The 16,719-nt window shown below is 45.2% G+C and overlaps 1 protein-coding gene across 3 annotated transcripts in view; it reads right to left on the reverse strand.

Moving 5' to 3' along the window:
* The window catches only part of MOK (MOK protein kinase), a 106,383-nt gene that overhangs the window by 17,264 nt on the left and 72,400 nt on the right, over nucleotides 1–16,719 (reverse strand). The window lies entirely within an intron of this gene.

The raw sequence follows: 16,719 nt of genomic DNA on the forward strand, positions 1-16,719 counted from the left end.
GTATCTGTGAATCTAAAATGTGTCTCGTGAAGACAGCACATAGTTGGATCTTGTTTTTTTAATGCTGTTGGAAATCTCTGCTTTTTGATATATGTGAAGTAATGTCTCCCAATTTACTGTTTCTTTTCTGTATGTCTCAAATCTTACTCTTTTCCCTTCCTATCTTTCTGTGATATTATTGTTACCCAAATTACATATATAAATATTGTGGATATTTTTGTGTTTGTCCTACTTGGGAGTCTTCTCAGCTTCCTGGATGTGAAGATTGGTGTTTTTCAAAAAGTGTGGGAAGTTTTGAGCCATACCTTCTTGAATATTTTTCTGCTCCTTTCTCTCTCTCCTCTCCTTCTAGTATTCCCATTACATGTATGTTTATGTGTTTAATGGTGTGCCACATTTTTCTAAGGCTCTGTTCATTTTTCTGCATTCTTTTTTCTCTCTGTTCTTCAGGATGCATAATCTCTATTGATTTATCTTCTAGTTCATTAATTCTTACTTCTGACAGTTCAAATGCACTGTTGAGCCCCTTGTTCTAGTTTGCTAGCTGCCGGAATGCAATATATCAGAAATGGAATGGCTTTTAAAAGGGGGAATTTAATAAGTTGCTAGTTTACAGTCCTAAGGCCAAGAAAATGACCCAATTAAAGCAAGTCTACAGTAATGTCCAATCAAAGGCATCCAGGGAAAGATACTTTGGTTCAAGAAGGCCGATGAAGTTCAGGGTTTCCCTCTCAAGTGAGAAGTCACATGGCAAACATAGTCAGGGCTTCTCTCTCAGCTGGAAGGGCACGTGGCGAACATGGCATCATCTGCTAGCTTTCTCTCCTGGCTCCCTGTTTCATGAAGCTCCCCAGGAGGCATTTTCCTCCTTCATCTCCAAAGGTCTGGTTGATGACCAGTGCTGCAGCATTCTCTACTCTCTCCGAATCTCCTTCATTCTCCACAATGTTCTCTCTTTTATAGGATTCCAGTAAACTAATCAAGACCCACCCAAATGGGTGGACACATGCCTCCGCCTAATCCAGCTTAACAACCACTCTTGATTAAATCACATCTCCAAGGAGATTATCTGATTACAGTTTCAAACATACAGTACTGAATAGGGATTAGAAGAAACGGCTGCCTTTACAAAATGGGATTAGGATTAGGATTAAAACATGGCTTTTCTAGGGTCCATACATCATTTCAAACCAGCACACCCCTCTAGTGAAATTTTTCATTTCAGTTATCATACTTTTCAAGGCCAGAATTTCCAGGTAGTTCTTTTTAATAACATCTATCTCTTTGCTAATACTATCTCTTTGATGTGACATTCTCATCACTTCTTACTTCTTTAATGCCAATGGTTTCCTTTAGTCTTTGAACATATTTATAATGGCTAATTTAAAATCTTTGTTAAATTCAACATTTGCTTGTTCTCACAGGTAGCTTTTTCAGGGTGGAGGGGTCACACTACGTTAATTTTCAGTGACCAAGTTAATTTTTACCAAATATTCTGAGTAAGATTCCCACGAATGTCATGTATAATTCCAGTCATGTAAACAAACTAACTGAACAAATGATAATCTAGGTCAATCACTGTCAATACCAACTAAAGAAATATGGCTGCTGTTGTAGCCTGCGACGTAACAGAATGTCCAATACCACAAGAAGTCTTTCCTGTCAGGCCCTGAAGTGCACAAAGGGGTCCACTGCAACATAGCCAAATGGCCCATCCATGTACACCTCACCCCAGAGGTTGTACCCCATGCACGCATGCACACTCATGTTCTGTATTACTCAAAGAAGAACCCTGCATTATGTTATGAAAACACTGTTCTGAGAGAGGTCAAAAAAGAGTGTGCATTCAGTGTACAGCTTGAGCGGTTTTGAGCATTCCTCTCATCAGTCACAGCAAAACTCAGGGATGAGATCCTCCCCAGTTCTGCCACTTTGAAGCTGGGTCATCTTAGCCAAGTGCTCAAAACTCAAATTTCCCCGCCTGTAAAAGGGGTTGAGCTCAAAAGATTGCAAAGATCAAATGCAGTAACAAGGATTCTATGAGCTGTAAAGTAATCATAATAATGAAAACGGAAGACATTATGAGCCAGGCACCACTCCAAATACTTTACAAATGTTATTTTATTTAATTCTTAAAACAACCCTTTCACGGTCAGGTTCATGTGTTAACTTGGCCAGGTGGTGGTGCCCGATTATCTGGTGGGGTAAGCGCTGGCCTGTCTGTTGCTATGAGGACATTTCACAGACTTAAATCATGAGCAAGTTGGCTGCATCCACAGCTGACTGTATTTGTATTCAGCTAAGGGGAGCGTCTTCTGCAATGAGTGATGCTTAAACTAATCACCAGAAGCCTTTTAAGGAGGATTCAGAAGAGACAGTCACTCTTCCTGCTTCAGCCAGGGAGCCTCTCCTGTAGAGTTTGTCCAGACCCTTCATTGGAGTTGCCAGCTTGGGGCCTGCCCTACACATCTTAGACTCTATATTCCCATGGTTATGTGAGACACTTTTATAAATTTTATATCTATGGATATCTCCTGCTACTTCTTTCTCTCTAGAGAACCCTAGCTAATACAAACCCTAAGAGTTAAGCACTATAATTATCCCCATTTTATTGACAAGGAATATGGTGCAACAAGGTCAACCAGGATTTAGCATCATTTCGTACTCTTAGAAATGCACACACTCTCACCTAAAACACTGTATTACAGTATGAAAGATTTGTACTGTTCTAGCCTCTTCAAACTGGAATATTTTCCAGAAATCCCTTCCTATACAGTTCTAGGTTAGCATGGACATGAGATATTCCACAAGACACTTGGAAGGTAGAAGTGAAATAGCAGCCATGTTCTTTTTATGTTCAGAAGGCCACACAGGCTGTCGCAGCTCATGCAAGTTGTTGCTAATCTACTGGTCCACCGTGCTGATCCCTCTGGGTCCTTCCTTAGCTTCAGCACCGTGAGGAAGAGGTCAGCTCTCCCTACAGGCCATCACGTCACTGAAGCTGGAGGCTAGAGACAGAGAGAGACTGATATGGGTCCAGTCTGTCTTGTGGGCTGTGGCTTGTTCCTGCTTCTTCCCCTTCACACCCATTTTCCCTTCCCTACTGCCTGCCTAACAGAATTCAGGCCCCAGCAACACATGCCAAAGCAGTCATCTCATTGCAGGGAGAGCTGTCCTGCATTTGTAGAACACCAAGTCCCTAAAGCAAATCCCTTACTCTAGATCACTCCTAGTGGTTGTGCTTCTCTAGCCAATTCCTGGCAGATACTTACGGCTAAACCCAATCTGGCCATAACAGAGGCACAACCGTTAGCTAATGCACTAATTACAGCCGAATCTCCTTTTTAAAACTATTTCCATTCTTCGCTAGAGAACTATGGATCTCTCAAATGTGAGTACATGGCACACGTATTGCCTCTAGGTGCTAACATGGCATAACAACAAAATCTATCTCTGAGCTTTAATTTTCTCATCAGTGAAATGGGGGTGGAGAATACCCTCTTCTCATGGTTTCTATAATCTTAAATATATGATGGTGATGGTTCTTAAAAATTGAAATATGTGCAAAGAATGAAGGGGTCACTCAGATGACTGCAGGCTAGCAGGCAGGGGTTCTTCAGCCTCTCCATGTGAATCCTTGTTGGTGTTCCAGTGCCCAGAATGCTGCCTGAGGCCAGGACTCCCCTCAGCTGCTTCTGGGTGCAAACACCACAGGGCGCCACACACAGGGCCTGAATTTACTAACTGGCTAACAGCTTGTTGTTTTTGTAGATGTTTATTAAGCAGAAGATAGACACAGTCCTCCAGAAAGGAACCAGTCCTGCTAATGGGGTCAAGTACTATCTAGTACTGTAAAGGCTGCAACTAAAGTGAAATGTTCCTTCCCGTTTTCCAGGCAGTCACCTCGATTTATATCTTTCTACATCCTCATCCAATCCTTCAGGAGACCCATCAGCTGTATCTTAGGAATATGTCCAAAGTACTTCTCCCTACCTCCCTGCCAGCCCTGGGATTGAGCCCCTCCACCTTCACCTGGATTATTGTATCAGCCTCCTAGCTGGCCTCCTGCAATCTTGCACAACTCAGTAGCCAGTGGGATACATCATGTCCCTCATTTCCTCAAAATCCATTGTAAAACGGATGTCCTTCCCTGAGCTGACAAGGCTCCAAGGATCCCAAACACTCCCTCTCTGGCCTCCTCCCCCCCACTCACTTTCATTCCCTGTCCTTACTCACTATCATCATCCTGACCTGGCTCTTCCCCAACAGCTTCCAGGTTGGCCTCGGCCTCAGCTATTCTCTCTGCATGGAACACTCTTCCCCAATAGCCAGTGGTACACACCCTTGCCTTATTTAAGGCTTTGCCTTCTCAGGGATGCTCATCTCTCTGCTATCTCTGTAGCAATTCAGGTCCTTAAAGTTCCTCCACCCCAAGATGTCTGACGGCCAGACAAAGTAAACCACCCAGAGCCATCACATCTATTTCCTCAGAGCCAAAGTCACTTCTAATCTTCTAGAGATGTCGGCAGAGAGCCATGATGTATAAGCAAAAATCTGTGAAGAGTCAGCTGCCAGACTTCACCAATTCCCAGAGGCTCTCTAGCCTGCTGGCATCTCTCAACACCTCCACCACCCACGGCCATCAGCCAGGCTGCCCAAACATGCATGCAGCTGTGACCGCTGATGACCTGACTGGGCAGCTGTCCCCTTCAACGTTTCAGTCCTTAAACCAGATGAGGATACTTAAACAAGGAATGCAAGTCCTGATTGTTGTCTGAAACCTTCTGTTTTCATCTTCTGGCAAGATCAAGAAAGCAGAGCTATTCAAACTAATGGGGCGGTGTCCCAGTGACAAAAATGCTACATTACCACTCTCAGTGGCACAGACACCAATATTGTTAAGGAAAGCAAAGAGAACAATCTCTATGAATCAAAACATAAGGTAAGGTTAGGAATGCCACCACAAATTTATTTTATGTCTGTTTTCCTTTTTATATATGCATAAAGTAATACAGGGGAAAATATCTAAATAAGTCTAAAAAGGCTCTAGCAATAAGAATAAAATGAATAATGTGAAAAGAAGGAAAGCTTTGTGCGGTAGTTAGATTCAGTTGTCAACTTGGCCAGGTGAAGGTACCTAGTTCTGTTGCTGTGGACATGAGCCAATGGTATGTGAACCTCATCTGTAGCTTATTATATCTGCAGTTGGCTAGGAGGCGTGCCTGCTGCAATGAATGACCTTTGACTTCATTGTCTGGTGCTTAAATGAGAGAGTGCAATGTAGCACAGCCCAAGCAGCTCGGCATAGCTCATCTCAGCACTCACAGCTCAGCCCAGGCCTTTGGAGGTGCAGAAAGAAATCACCCCAGGGAAAGTTGATGGAACCCAGAGGCCTGAAGAGAAGGCCAGCAGAGACCACCTTGTGCCTTCCCAAGTAAGAAAGAACCTCAGTTGAAAGTTAGCTGCCTTTCCTCTGAAGAACTAATGAATAAACCCCCTTTGATTAAAAGTCAATCCGTCTCTGATGTGTTGCATTCTGACAGCTAGCAAACTAGCAGAGTTTGTGTCATACCTGAAGTGGCAATGTTTTAATTTTTTAGCACATAAAAATAGTGCATCTTAATAATTATTGGGCCAGGTTTGATGAAATATAAAGATAAAACTGAACTAACCTGACACAGTAATGTTATGCAAAGTAATTACCACAGTGCCTAGTAATAAGGCATAAATCAGGAGACATTCATGGAAATGAGCTGATATGCTACTTTCCCACCAAACTAAGCCTGTTTTGTTTTGCTTTCCCACTTGCTTCATTCCCTCATATATTGGACTTATTTCAAGATGCCTGCCACATCCACAGTATTTAGAAGGTTAACCCTAAAGGGACAAGACCAGCCCATTGGGCCAGGAAGAGCCCATGTTCTGAAAGTGACCAGGATTTCTGGACCTGGCCCACGGCATTTCCTCTGTCCAAAATTTGAACACAGAGCCCTAGTCTGCCCAGAGAGGAAGAGGGAACAGACAGAAGAAAGCAGGGCTGGAGACTGGAGGACTCCAAGGGGTTGGTGGAGGTCTAAGCAACCAGAGTGTTCCTGGTTCCACTTCCCAGGAAGCCTGGCGGCCTTTATGTAAGAAATCTGTATTTTTACAATAAACTCTGTCCTCTGAGATGAACGAGCTGTGGCATGTACTCCTTGCAACAAGAACAGGCCAGCTACAGCACTTAGGACCACCAACACCATCCCAGGGTGAGGTTGAGCCCGAGCAGAAGCCTCACTCAGTGAAAATCCTGACCGAGTACCCATCACCCAGGGACCCAAGTCCCAGCCATCTGCCCCCCATCAGAGCATTTCAGCTTCAGTGGAGAGACTCCAACAAGCAACAAATAAGAAAACACATGTTAGGCAGCAGACAGAGATGAAGAAATAAGACAGGGGGCTGTGATGGGAAGGACAGGTGAGGGGCATTCCTGGGGCTGCAGTGTAGGCTCTGGGGAAGGTGGGGGCAGGTCCTCAATATAGGTGCACCTGAGCCTCAGGGACATGGAGACACGGGGCTGCTCCAACTCTCCCAATCCAGAGCACCCTTCTCCCATCTGCCTCCAACCACCTGCCCCGCCCATTGCTCCCCCTATTCCCTAACGGTTTCCAAGTACTGAGGTGCATCTTTCACAGGGAAGTTCAGTCCATGAACGTTCCTTGATAGGCCTGGGAGGGCTTGGACAAACAGCCCAGATGGCACCCAGAAGCCTGTTCTGGTGGCGGCCCGGAATAGTAAATGCAGGGGCAACTGTGGAGGCTGCCCTTGGCTGGGCACAGGAGTCAGGAGAGGGGGGTGTTTTAGTCTGCCAAAGCTAGCAGAATGCAACAACCAGAGATGGACTGGCTTTTAATAAAAGGGGATTTACTTAGTTAAAAACTTATACTTGTTCAGAGGAAAGACAACTGTACCAATTTGAAAGGATTTATGTACCCTAGAAAAGCCATGTTTTAATCCTAATCAATCTTGTGGGAGCAACAGTTTCTTCTAATCCCTATTCAGTACTATAGGTTGGAAATGTGATTAGGTTATCTCCAGGAAATGTGATTCAATCAATTGCGGGTATTAACTTGAATAGAGGGAGATGTGACTCTACCCATTCTACATGGGTCTTGATTAGTTTACTGGAACCCTATAGAAGATGAGACATTTTAGAGAGAGTTCCTCTGGAGAACAAGGAGAGAGCCGCAGTACCACAACAGAATGAGAAGAGAACCACAGAGTCCACCAGCCAGTGACCTTTGGCGCTGAAGGAGAAGGCCACTGGGGAGCTTCATGAAGCAAGAGGACAAGAGAAGAAGTTAGTAGACATCCCCTGTTTGCCACATGCCTTTCCATTGGAGAGAGAAACCCTGAACTTCATCAGCCTTCTTGAACCAAGGTGCCTTTCCCTGGATGCCTTAGATCGGACATTTCCATAGACTTGCTTCTAGACATTTCCATGGCCTTAGAACTGTAAACTAGCAACTTATTAAACTCCCCTTTTTAAAAGCTGTTCCAGTTCTGGTATATCACATTCTGGCAGCTAGCAAACTAGAATAGCAGCTAACTTTCATCTGAGGTTCTCTCTAACACAGGAAGGCACAAGGTAATGTCTGCTGGCCTTCCCTCCCGGCTTCTGGGTTCCAACAGCTTTTCCCAGGGCGATTCCTTACTGCATCTCCAAACGTCTGGGCTGAGCTCCAAATGCTGACATGAGGCATGCAGAGCTGCTTGGGCTGTGCTGCATTAAACTCTCTTCTGACCTCTTTCTTTTAAGCCTCCAGCTAATTAAATTAAATATCACTCATTGCAGAAGGCACTCCCCTTAGCCGACTGCAGATGTAATCAGCCATAGATGATGTGGAATCAGCTACTGATTCAAGTCCACAGCATCAGAACTAGACACCATTACGTGGTCAAGTTGACACCTGACCTTAACTACCCCAGGGGTGGGAGAATGGGAAACAGAAGGGTATGTCTGTCACTGGCTGCTTCCCAGGTGAGGAACCATGCATAGGTGGGGACAGAGGTCCAGGAATCCATGAGTTCTAACCATCTGGAGCATAGAGTGTGGGTAGGAAGAGCTGTGGCAGGCTAAACAAGCCTGTGACTGGTGTCAGTAGGCAGAAAGAACTGGAATGCAGGCTCACAAGGCAGGGAAAGGCCAGCCCAGGCAGAACCTAGACCCCACACACTGCAGTGAGGAGAGGGGAAAGACAGGCAGAAGCACATCCTGGTTCTTCTGGCCACTCCTGGTCCACCTCACCCAAACACAAAGCAAGTCTGAGGGACTTGGGTACTGACAGTTCCATTTTAAATGAGGAGTCACTGGTTGAGAAGTACTCTCACCTTCCTGATCCCTAACTTGGAGCCTCCTGGCCCACATCCTCAGCTTTCTTTCCTCTCCAGAGCTGCTGCTTTTTTTTTTTTTTTTTTTTTTTGCATGACAGGCACCAGGAATCGAACCTGGGTCTCCGGCATGGCAGGCGAGAACTCTCTGCCTGCTAAGCCACCATGGCCTGCCCTCTCCAGAGCTTCTTGATGACAAAGGTGTAGACTGTTGGAATTACTGAAGGTTCCTAGGGAAATGGCCAGTCCCTCCTGCCTCACAGAGCACACCAGGGTGCCAACCTCTCTCCAATATTCTTGCTTTATCCCCTGTCTAGCTGCCTACATCTCACAGGTCCAGAGCCCACCAATGTTTAATAACGGCCTGAGTGCCCTGAGTGCCAGCATTCTAGTGGGGACAGGCAAGTAAATGAGTGCATAACCTTCCAAGTGGCAAATCGTGTGGTGGAGAAAAATCAAAGACAGGAAAAGGGGGAGGAGACCGATGGCAGGGGGTGGAAGTCTAGAGTATGGAGGCCCCTCTGATGAGACACTTGAGCAGACCTGAATGAAGTCACCTGGGGGCAGGAGATACATATGTGCAAAGGCCCTGAGGCAGTCTTGTCTGCCTGAAGGGGCAGCAAGGAGACAAAAGTGGCAGAGGAGGCCAACGAGATAGTTGTGGCAGATCTTTCAGGCCTCACGGTACATGGCAAGTGTTTGGACTTTGGGAGGTGAGAAGCCACAAAGGAGGGAAAAGACCTAACACATCTTTAAAGATAATCATGATCATTCCGGCAGCATGTGGAAAAAGATTGGGGGTGGGAGTAGGGGAGGACAGAAGCAGAGTGGCCTAAGGACATGACAGGCAAACCTCAGGCAGGAGGCAATGATGGGTGGACCTAGGTGGCAACAGCGATGAGCAGTCAGAAGATGTGAGGTGCATTAGGCAGGGGGCACTCTGCTGACAGAGGGTGTCTGGGATGGAGAGGAAGCCACGAGCCAACGTTGAGCCTGCGATCTGGGCCTGAGCAGTGAGGATGCAAGGGCTGCCATCAGCAGCAAGGGGGCCAAAAAGGAAGGCTCAGGCACAGCAGAGAAAAGCAAGCGCTTGTTTCGGGCATGGTGGCTGTGAGGTGCCCCTGAGACCTGCAGTAACGAATCCGTCTGGAGCCTGGGAAGCAGGCAGAGTTGACACCTGCCCACAGGGCTGAAAGGGTTCCCATAGCAGTGCCAGCAGACAGAATGGTCCAGGCCCAGGAGGGTCAGGTGAGACCAGGGGAGAGACAAAGGAGGAAGCAGGAGGGGAAACTTTGCAGGGGAGTCAAGGAGTCCATGGGGCAAAGATGGGGCAGTGACTGATGGTGGCCTCCAGGTAGCAGAGGGGGCTGGAAGCAGCCAGGGTCCGGAGATATAGTTCTACTCTGAACTAGGCTGGGAACAGCAGGGACGCAGCCTGACACAGGCCTTTTGGAACCCTCTCCTGTGCTTATTTCCAAATGGCAGGGAACCCTAGAAGAATGTCCAGTCCACAGACACAGAAAGACAAGAGGCTGAAACCAAGGGCCTCATTCCCACCCAGGGCCGAGTGCCAGAGATAACTTCAAAGGCACAGTCACAGCTGCAGAGGCAGTGCCCCCCTGCATGGGGATGGCTCCCACCCACTGTCTGCTTGTCTGCCTTGTTGGCAGTGTCTTTAGTAGGGTTTAAAGCTGTGTTACAATTTCACAGCCCCTCAAGCACAACAAAATCGATGGCGAGGAAGTGTATATCTCTGCTTTAGGCATGATGGGCAAGCCTCAACCCACTGAGGACAACAAAGGGGCCGCCTCCCTCAGTGTACCTCAAAGCTTGGGCTGGTCCTGCATCTGCAAAGCAGGCAAGACTGGCCTGCATTGCCGCAATGAAAGCAACCCAAAATTTCATGGCTGAAACCTACCAAAAATGCTTTCTCTACAAACAAATCAGGATGAAAAAAATCAACTAGCTATTCACAAAAGCAATTAATTTAATTTGAAAGTTTGAAAATAAGCAGAACCAGATATAACCAAGTAATTAAGCAGGTGCCTCCCTAATGGGGTCAGGAGGGATGCCTGGCCCACCTTATGGCCTGGCTTTTCCTTGTGAATTCTCACATGGCCTTGCCCACTGCAGGTGGCACACACCCGGAGCCATGAGCACCCTAATAAACCAACCAGGGCTGCTGAGGGTGCAGTTGCTTCTCTTTCCCTACCGTGACTAACCTACCCCGATGAAAAACGTCATGGAAATTCTTACCCGGTGAGCAGTGGATAGAGGACCTTCACCGTCCCCTCACCGATTTCTCCACCCAATTCCTGTCCCCATAGCAAGCCCTGTAGTGGGCCCCGACCCCAGCTGGCATGCTGGCGTAACCGTCAAAACCTGCAGTCTTCACATGGCCTCATGACTGTGATGAGGTTCTGCCTAAACCGAGCCATTTCTGAGAGATGACTCAGCCCCGGGCTGTGGGGGCAGATGGGATGGGGTAAGGCATCCGCTCGGACGGCAAAGCTCTCAGCTGAGGCAGGTTGAGCCCTGGGTGGCATTTGCAGGCTGCTTCTTGATCCTGCAGAGCAGCAGTGCTTTAGGGCACCTTCCAGGGGCAGAGGCAGCAGCCTCTTGGCACCTACTCCTGAGTTGTTTTCAGACGGCATTTTCTAGAACATAACCCTAGCCTGTTTCTTCAGTCCCCCAACAATTTGGTCAAACTCTCCAAATCACACAATAAATCCCTTCTTGGGTTAAACTTGTGAGAATGGATGCTACTGTCTGTAACTAGGAGACATGAACAATAAAAAAATCCACCTTCAGCTCATTTCTTCTTTAGTTAGCAGGTGGAGAAATCCTTCCCCAGTGTGCTACTCAAGGCACAGTCCATGGACTGGGTGTTCTGGGTCCATGAGAAGGGGATGACCAAAGTGCTTAGAAACTTTTACAGCAACTTGACATTGCTATGATAGCCACACAGGTGATCATTTTCTTGGTAATTCATTTTTATTGACACTTTATAAAAGTACTGGTCTACAGCTGTGACAGCTAAGCACATGAACATTTACCTGGTAATTCATTTTACTGTATTTTCTAAAAGCATTGGTCTTTTAGAAAACACAGGAAGATGGTCTACAGATTAAGGGGAAAAAACCCTGGTCTTCTACAATAGATCATTTTAGAAACACTGGTCCAAGCACCAGTCGGAAGACACTTCTCATCTGCTTTAAAATCCACCACTGTATTTCTGGGAAGATGGCAGAATAGGATAGGTCGAATTCACCACTGCTCCAAAGAAAAGCTAGAGAAGGAACAGAAAAATGACCTGGAGAGTGATTCCAGGGTATAATTGACATGGAGGGTCTTCTATACCACATAGGGATGCCCTGGTTGAAAAAGCAGAAAAACTGAAACGCAGAGGACCAGAGACCAGCCAGTTAGTGCAAACAGCCTAGCACGTCCCTTTCCAGACAGAGGCCTGGCGCTACGCACGGACAGGGAGACTGGACAAGGAAGTAAGCCAAGCTGCGTTCTTTAAATGGCCACCTTCATGCGCGCCACCCTGCCCGGTGCCCCACGACTCCCCCCATACCCCAAGCACCTGAACCATGTCACCCACTCCCCCATCACGCTCCAAGCACCCCCTCCTCAAACCTTCTTCCCAGACATCCCTGCCCCGCACCTCACCCCACACATGCGCACCAGCCTGTCCCAGCCAGACCCACCTCTCCCGCACAAGCACATAGTGTCGCCCTGGGGCGTCCTGAGACCCAGTAACCTCCACCTCCCACTTCCTGCCCCCTGCAGGCACTTACTTGCTCATCTAGGCTTCAGGCACTCACCTTCATAACTGGGCCACACCCACACCCAGCCCATACGGTCATGCAGCTATGCACGCCCACCCACCCCCTCCACACACCCCCACCCCGAGCTCGGTGCACATGTACATCAGCGTCCAGCCCCCTACACACAAGCAACCACACGTACCCACTCACACCATGCCTCCTCAGCTCTGGGCAAGTGCTGACCTGCGCATGCGGGCCACCCCCACCCCCAGCCCAAGGTGGCACAATCACACCCCGCTGCCCCTCTACTCTCTGCATGTGCATACCAGTGTGCTGCTGGCCGCCAGACCCACGCACACAGGGTTCTGCCCCCCAGATCCACATACCGGCACAGCCATTTCCTCCCTGCTGGGCACCCACATATCTGTGCACAGACCTCTTGACCCCTGCACCCCATCACCACTGCCCCACACGTGCACAACCTTGCCCCCCACGGCACAAGTGCTCTCCTGCACCTGACAGGTGCTCTTGGGTTTATCTGTGCTACATAGCGTCTACCCCACACTACCTCTGCACCTGTGATGCTTGCCAGGGCCCTGCCCACCCATCATCACCCACCAACACACATCCCATCCCTACATATGCATATATCCATATCCTGGCCCCCCTGGGCCACTTCCCCTGTGCAAGGACACACCTGTGCCCCAACCTCCCTGTGCCCCGACTTTTATTCCCTGGACCCCAAACGCTGACATCCACAACCCACAGGCTTCACACGCCCACCTGCACACTGCCCACATAATAGCCCCCATGCATTCACTCAGCACCCCCATCTGCTCCCGCCATGCCCTACCTCTTTGTCCCCCACACAGCACCCTGCTCCTGTGTTTCAAGACCTACATGAGCTGCACCTTATCCCCACAGCCCCCGCAATGCATGACCACAACACTGTGATCCGCACCCCACGCTCACAGGCACCAGCGTAGAGAACAGGACCTGTGCATATAGCTGCACCACAACCTGTTACCACACTGTTGAGCCCCTCCCCACGCCCTGTATCCTGCTCTATACCCATCCTGCAAATACAAAGCTTTAGACTACCGAAGAAATCAACTTATAAAGTAATCCTATCAAGATATTTACATGCTGCAAAGACAACCGAAAATCACTAACCATATGAAGATGCAGACAGATACAGCCCAGTCTAATAACCAAATTAAAACACCAGAGGAGACACAGACTTCGTTTCAACTAATCAAAGATTTTCATATAACTTTACTAAATAAAATCAGAGAGATGGCTAATGGCATAAAAGGGATCAAGAAGACACCAGAAGAGCATAAACAGGAATTTCAAAGAATAAATAGAAAAATACCAGATATCACAGACATTATAGATGCTGTAGAACAAATAAAAAATGTACTAGAGACACACAACAGCAGATTTGAAGAGGCAGAAGAAAGAATAAGCAAATTAGAGAACAGGACAATTGATTCTGAACACACAGAAGAGCAAATGACAAAAAAGATGGAAAATTTTGAACTGGATCTCAGAGAAAGGATGGACAAAACAAAGCACACAAATATAAGAATCATCAGTATTCCCGAAGGAGAAGAGAAGAGTAACGGGCTAGGAAGATTAGTTGAGAATATAATGGGGGAAAACTGCCTAACCTTTATAAAAGATATAAATATGCAAATCAAAGAAGCCCAACTAACTCCAAATAGAATAAATCCAAATAAGCCTTCCCAAAGACACATACTAATCAGTTTTTCAAATATTGAAGGGAAGCAGAAAATCCTGAAAGTGGCAAGAGAAAAACAATCTACTACATACAAGGGAAACCACATAAGACTGAGTATACACTACTCAACTAGTATTATGGAGGCAAGAAGGCAGTGGTATGATATATTTAAGATTCTAAAGAGAAAGACTTCCAGTCAAGTATTCTGTACCTAGCCAAATTGTCCTTCCAAATTGAGGGAGAGATTAAAATTTTCACAAACAAACACTGAGAGAATATATCAACAAGAGACTAGTTCTATAAGAAATATTAAAGGGAGTTCTGCCAGCTGAAAAAAAAAGATAGGAAAGGGGGTTCTGGAGGAAGGCACAGAATTGAAGAATACCAGTAAGGGTAACCTAAAGGATAAAAAGAAAAAGAAGGAAAAGAATATATAGATCTGACAAATAAAATCCAAAGGATAAGATAGTGATTCAAAGTAATAACTTTGAATGTTAAAGGACTAAACCTACCAATTAAAAGATACAGGTGGGCAGAATGGATTAATAAATATAATCCAGCTATTTGCTGCTTAGAAGAGACTCGTATTAGACACAAGGATACAAACAGATTTAAAGTGAAAGGATGGAAAAAGATGTTCCATGCAAGCTGTAACCAAAAGAAAGCAGGACTAGCTATACTAATATCAGACAAAATAGACTTTAAATGTAAAGACATCAGAAGAGACAAATAAGAACACTATATATTAGTAAAAGACAATTAACCAAGAAGAAATAACAATCATAAATGTCTATTCTCCCAATTAAGGAGCTCCAAAGTACATGAAATAGACATTGGCAAAAATGAAGGGAGTGATAGTTGTTTCAACAATAATAGTAGGAGACTTCTGTCTCCTCTATAGACAGAACAACCAGACAGAAGATCAACAAGAAAACAGAGAACTTAATGTGATAAATGAATTAAACCTAACAGACATATATAGGTCATTATACCTCAAAACACCAGGATTTATATTCTTCTCTAGTGCTCATGGAACATTCTCCTGGGACAAAACAGGTCTTTATAAATTTTAAAACACTGAAATTATTCAAAGCACTTACTCTGGTAACAATGGAATGAAGCTGGATATCAACAACCATCAAAGAAGGAGAACACTCACAAATATATGAAGATTAAATAACATACTTTTAAACAACCAGTGGGTCAAAGAAGAAATTGCTAGAGAAATCAGTAGTTATCTGGAGACTAACACAAATGAGAATACAACATATCAGAACTTATGGGATATGGCAAAGGCTATGCTGAGAGGGAAATTTATTGTCCTAAGTGCCTATATAAAAAAAGAAGAAAGAGGGCGGGCCACAGTGGCTCAGCAGGCAAGAATGCTTGCCTGCCATGCTAGAGGACCCGGTTTCGTTTTCCGGTGCCTGCCCATGTTAAAAAAAAAAAAAAGAAGAGCAAAAATTGAGGACTTAAATGCTCACCTGGAGGAACTTCAGAAGAAACAGCAAACTTACACCAAAGCAAATGCAAAAAGAGAAATAACAAGGATTAAAGCAGAGTTAAATAAAAGAGAAAACAAAAGAATAATAGAATCAATAAAACCAAAAGTTGGTTTTTTGAGAAAATCAGTAAAATTGATGGGCCACTAGCAAGACTGACAAAGAAAAAAAGAGAGGATACAAATAAACAAAATCAGAAAGGAGAAAGGGTGTGTTAACACAGACGTTGAAGAAATAAAAGAAATCATAAGAGGATACTATGAACAACTATTCACCAACAAACTAGACAACTTTGATGATATGGACAAATTCCTGGAAACACACAAACAAGCTATACTGACCCAGGAAGAAACAGAAGATCTCAACAAACCAATCACAAATAAAGTAAAGAGATTCAGTAATCACAAGTCTTCCTACAAAGAAAAGCCCAGGGCCAGATGGCTTCACAGGGGAATTTTTCAAACATTCCAAAAAGAACTAACCAATCCTGCTCAAACTTTTCCAAAAAAAATTGAGAAAAAAGGAACACTACCTAACTCATTTTATGAAACTAATATTATTCTAATACCAAAACCGGGTAAAGATGCTATAAGAAAGGAGAACTACAGACCAATTTCCCTAATGAACATAGATGCAAAAACTCTCAAAAAAATACTAGTAAATCGAATCCAACAACACATTGAAAGAATTATACACCACGGCCAAGTGGAGTTAATACCAGGAATACAAGGATGATTCAAAAGAAGAGAATCAGTTAATGTAATACTGCACATTAACAAATCAAAAGGGAGAAATCACATGGTCATCTTCACTGATGCTGAAAAAGCATTCGACAAAATTCTGAAAAACTTTTTTGAAGTCAAAAGGTAGGAATCAAAAGAAACTTCCTCAACATGATAAAAGGCATACATGAAAAAACCATATCCAGCATCATACTCAATGGAGAGAGAATGAGACAAGAATGCCCTCTGTCACCATTACTATTCAACAATATACTAGAAGTTCTAGCTAGAGCAACTAGACAGGACAAAGAAATAAAAGGCATCCAAAGTGGAAAGGAAGAAGTAAAACTTTCATTATTTGCAGATGATATGATATCATACTTGAAAAATCCTGAGAAATCTACAAGAAAGTTACTTGAGCTAATAAACAAGTTCAGCAAGGTGGCAGGTTATAAAATTAATGTGCAAAAATCAGTAATGTTCAGGTCAAGATGGCGGCTTAACAATGTGCGCATTTTAGTTCATCCTCCAGAACAGCTACTAAATAACCAGAAATAGTACAGAACAGCTCCCGGAGCCATGATAGTGACCGAACACACAACATACCT

Source organism: Tamandua tetradactyla, chromosome 12 (assembly GCF_023851605.1).
Source record: "Tamandua tetradactyla isolate mTamTet1 chromosome 12, mTamTet1.pri, whole genome shotgun sequence".
Lineage (NCBI taxonomy): Eukaryota > Metazoa > Chordata > Mammalia > Pilosa > Myrmecophagidae > Tamandua > Tamandua tetradactyla.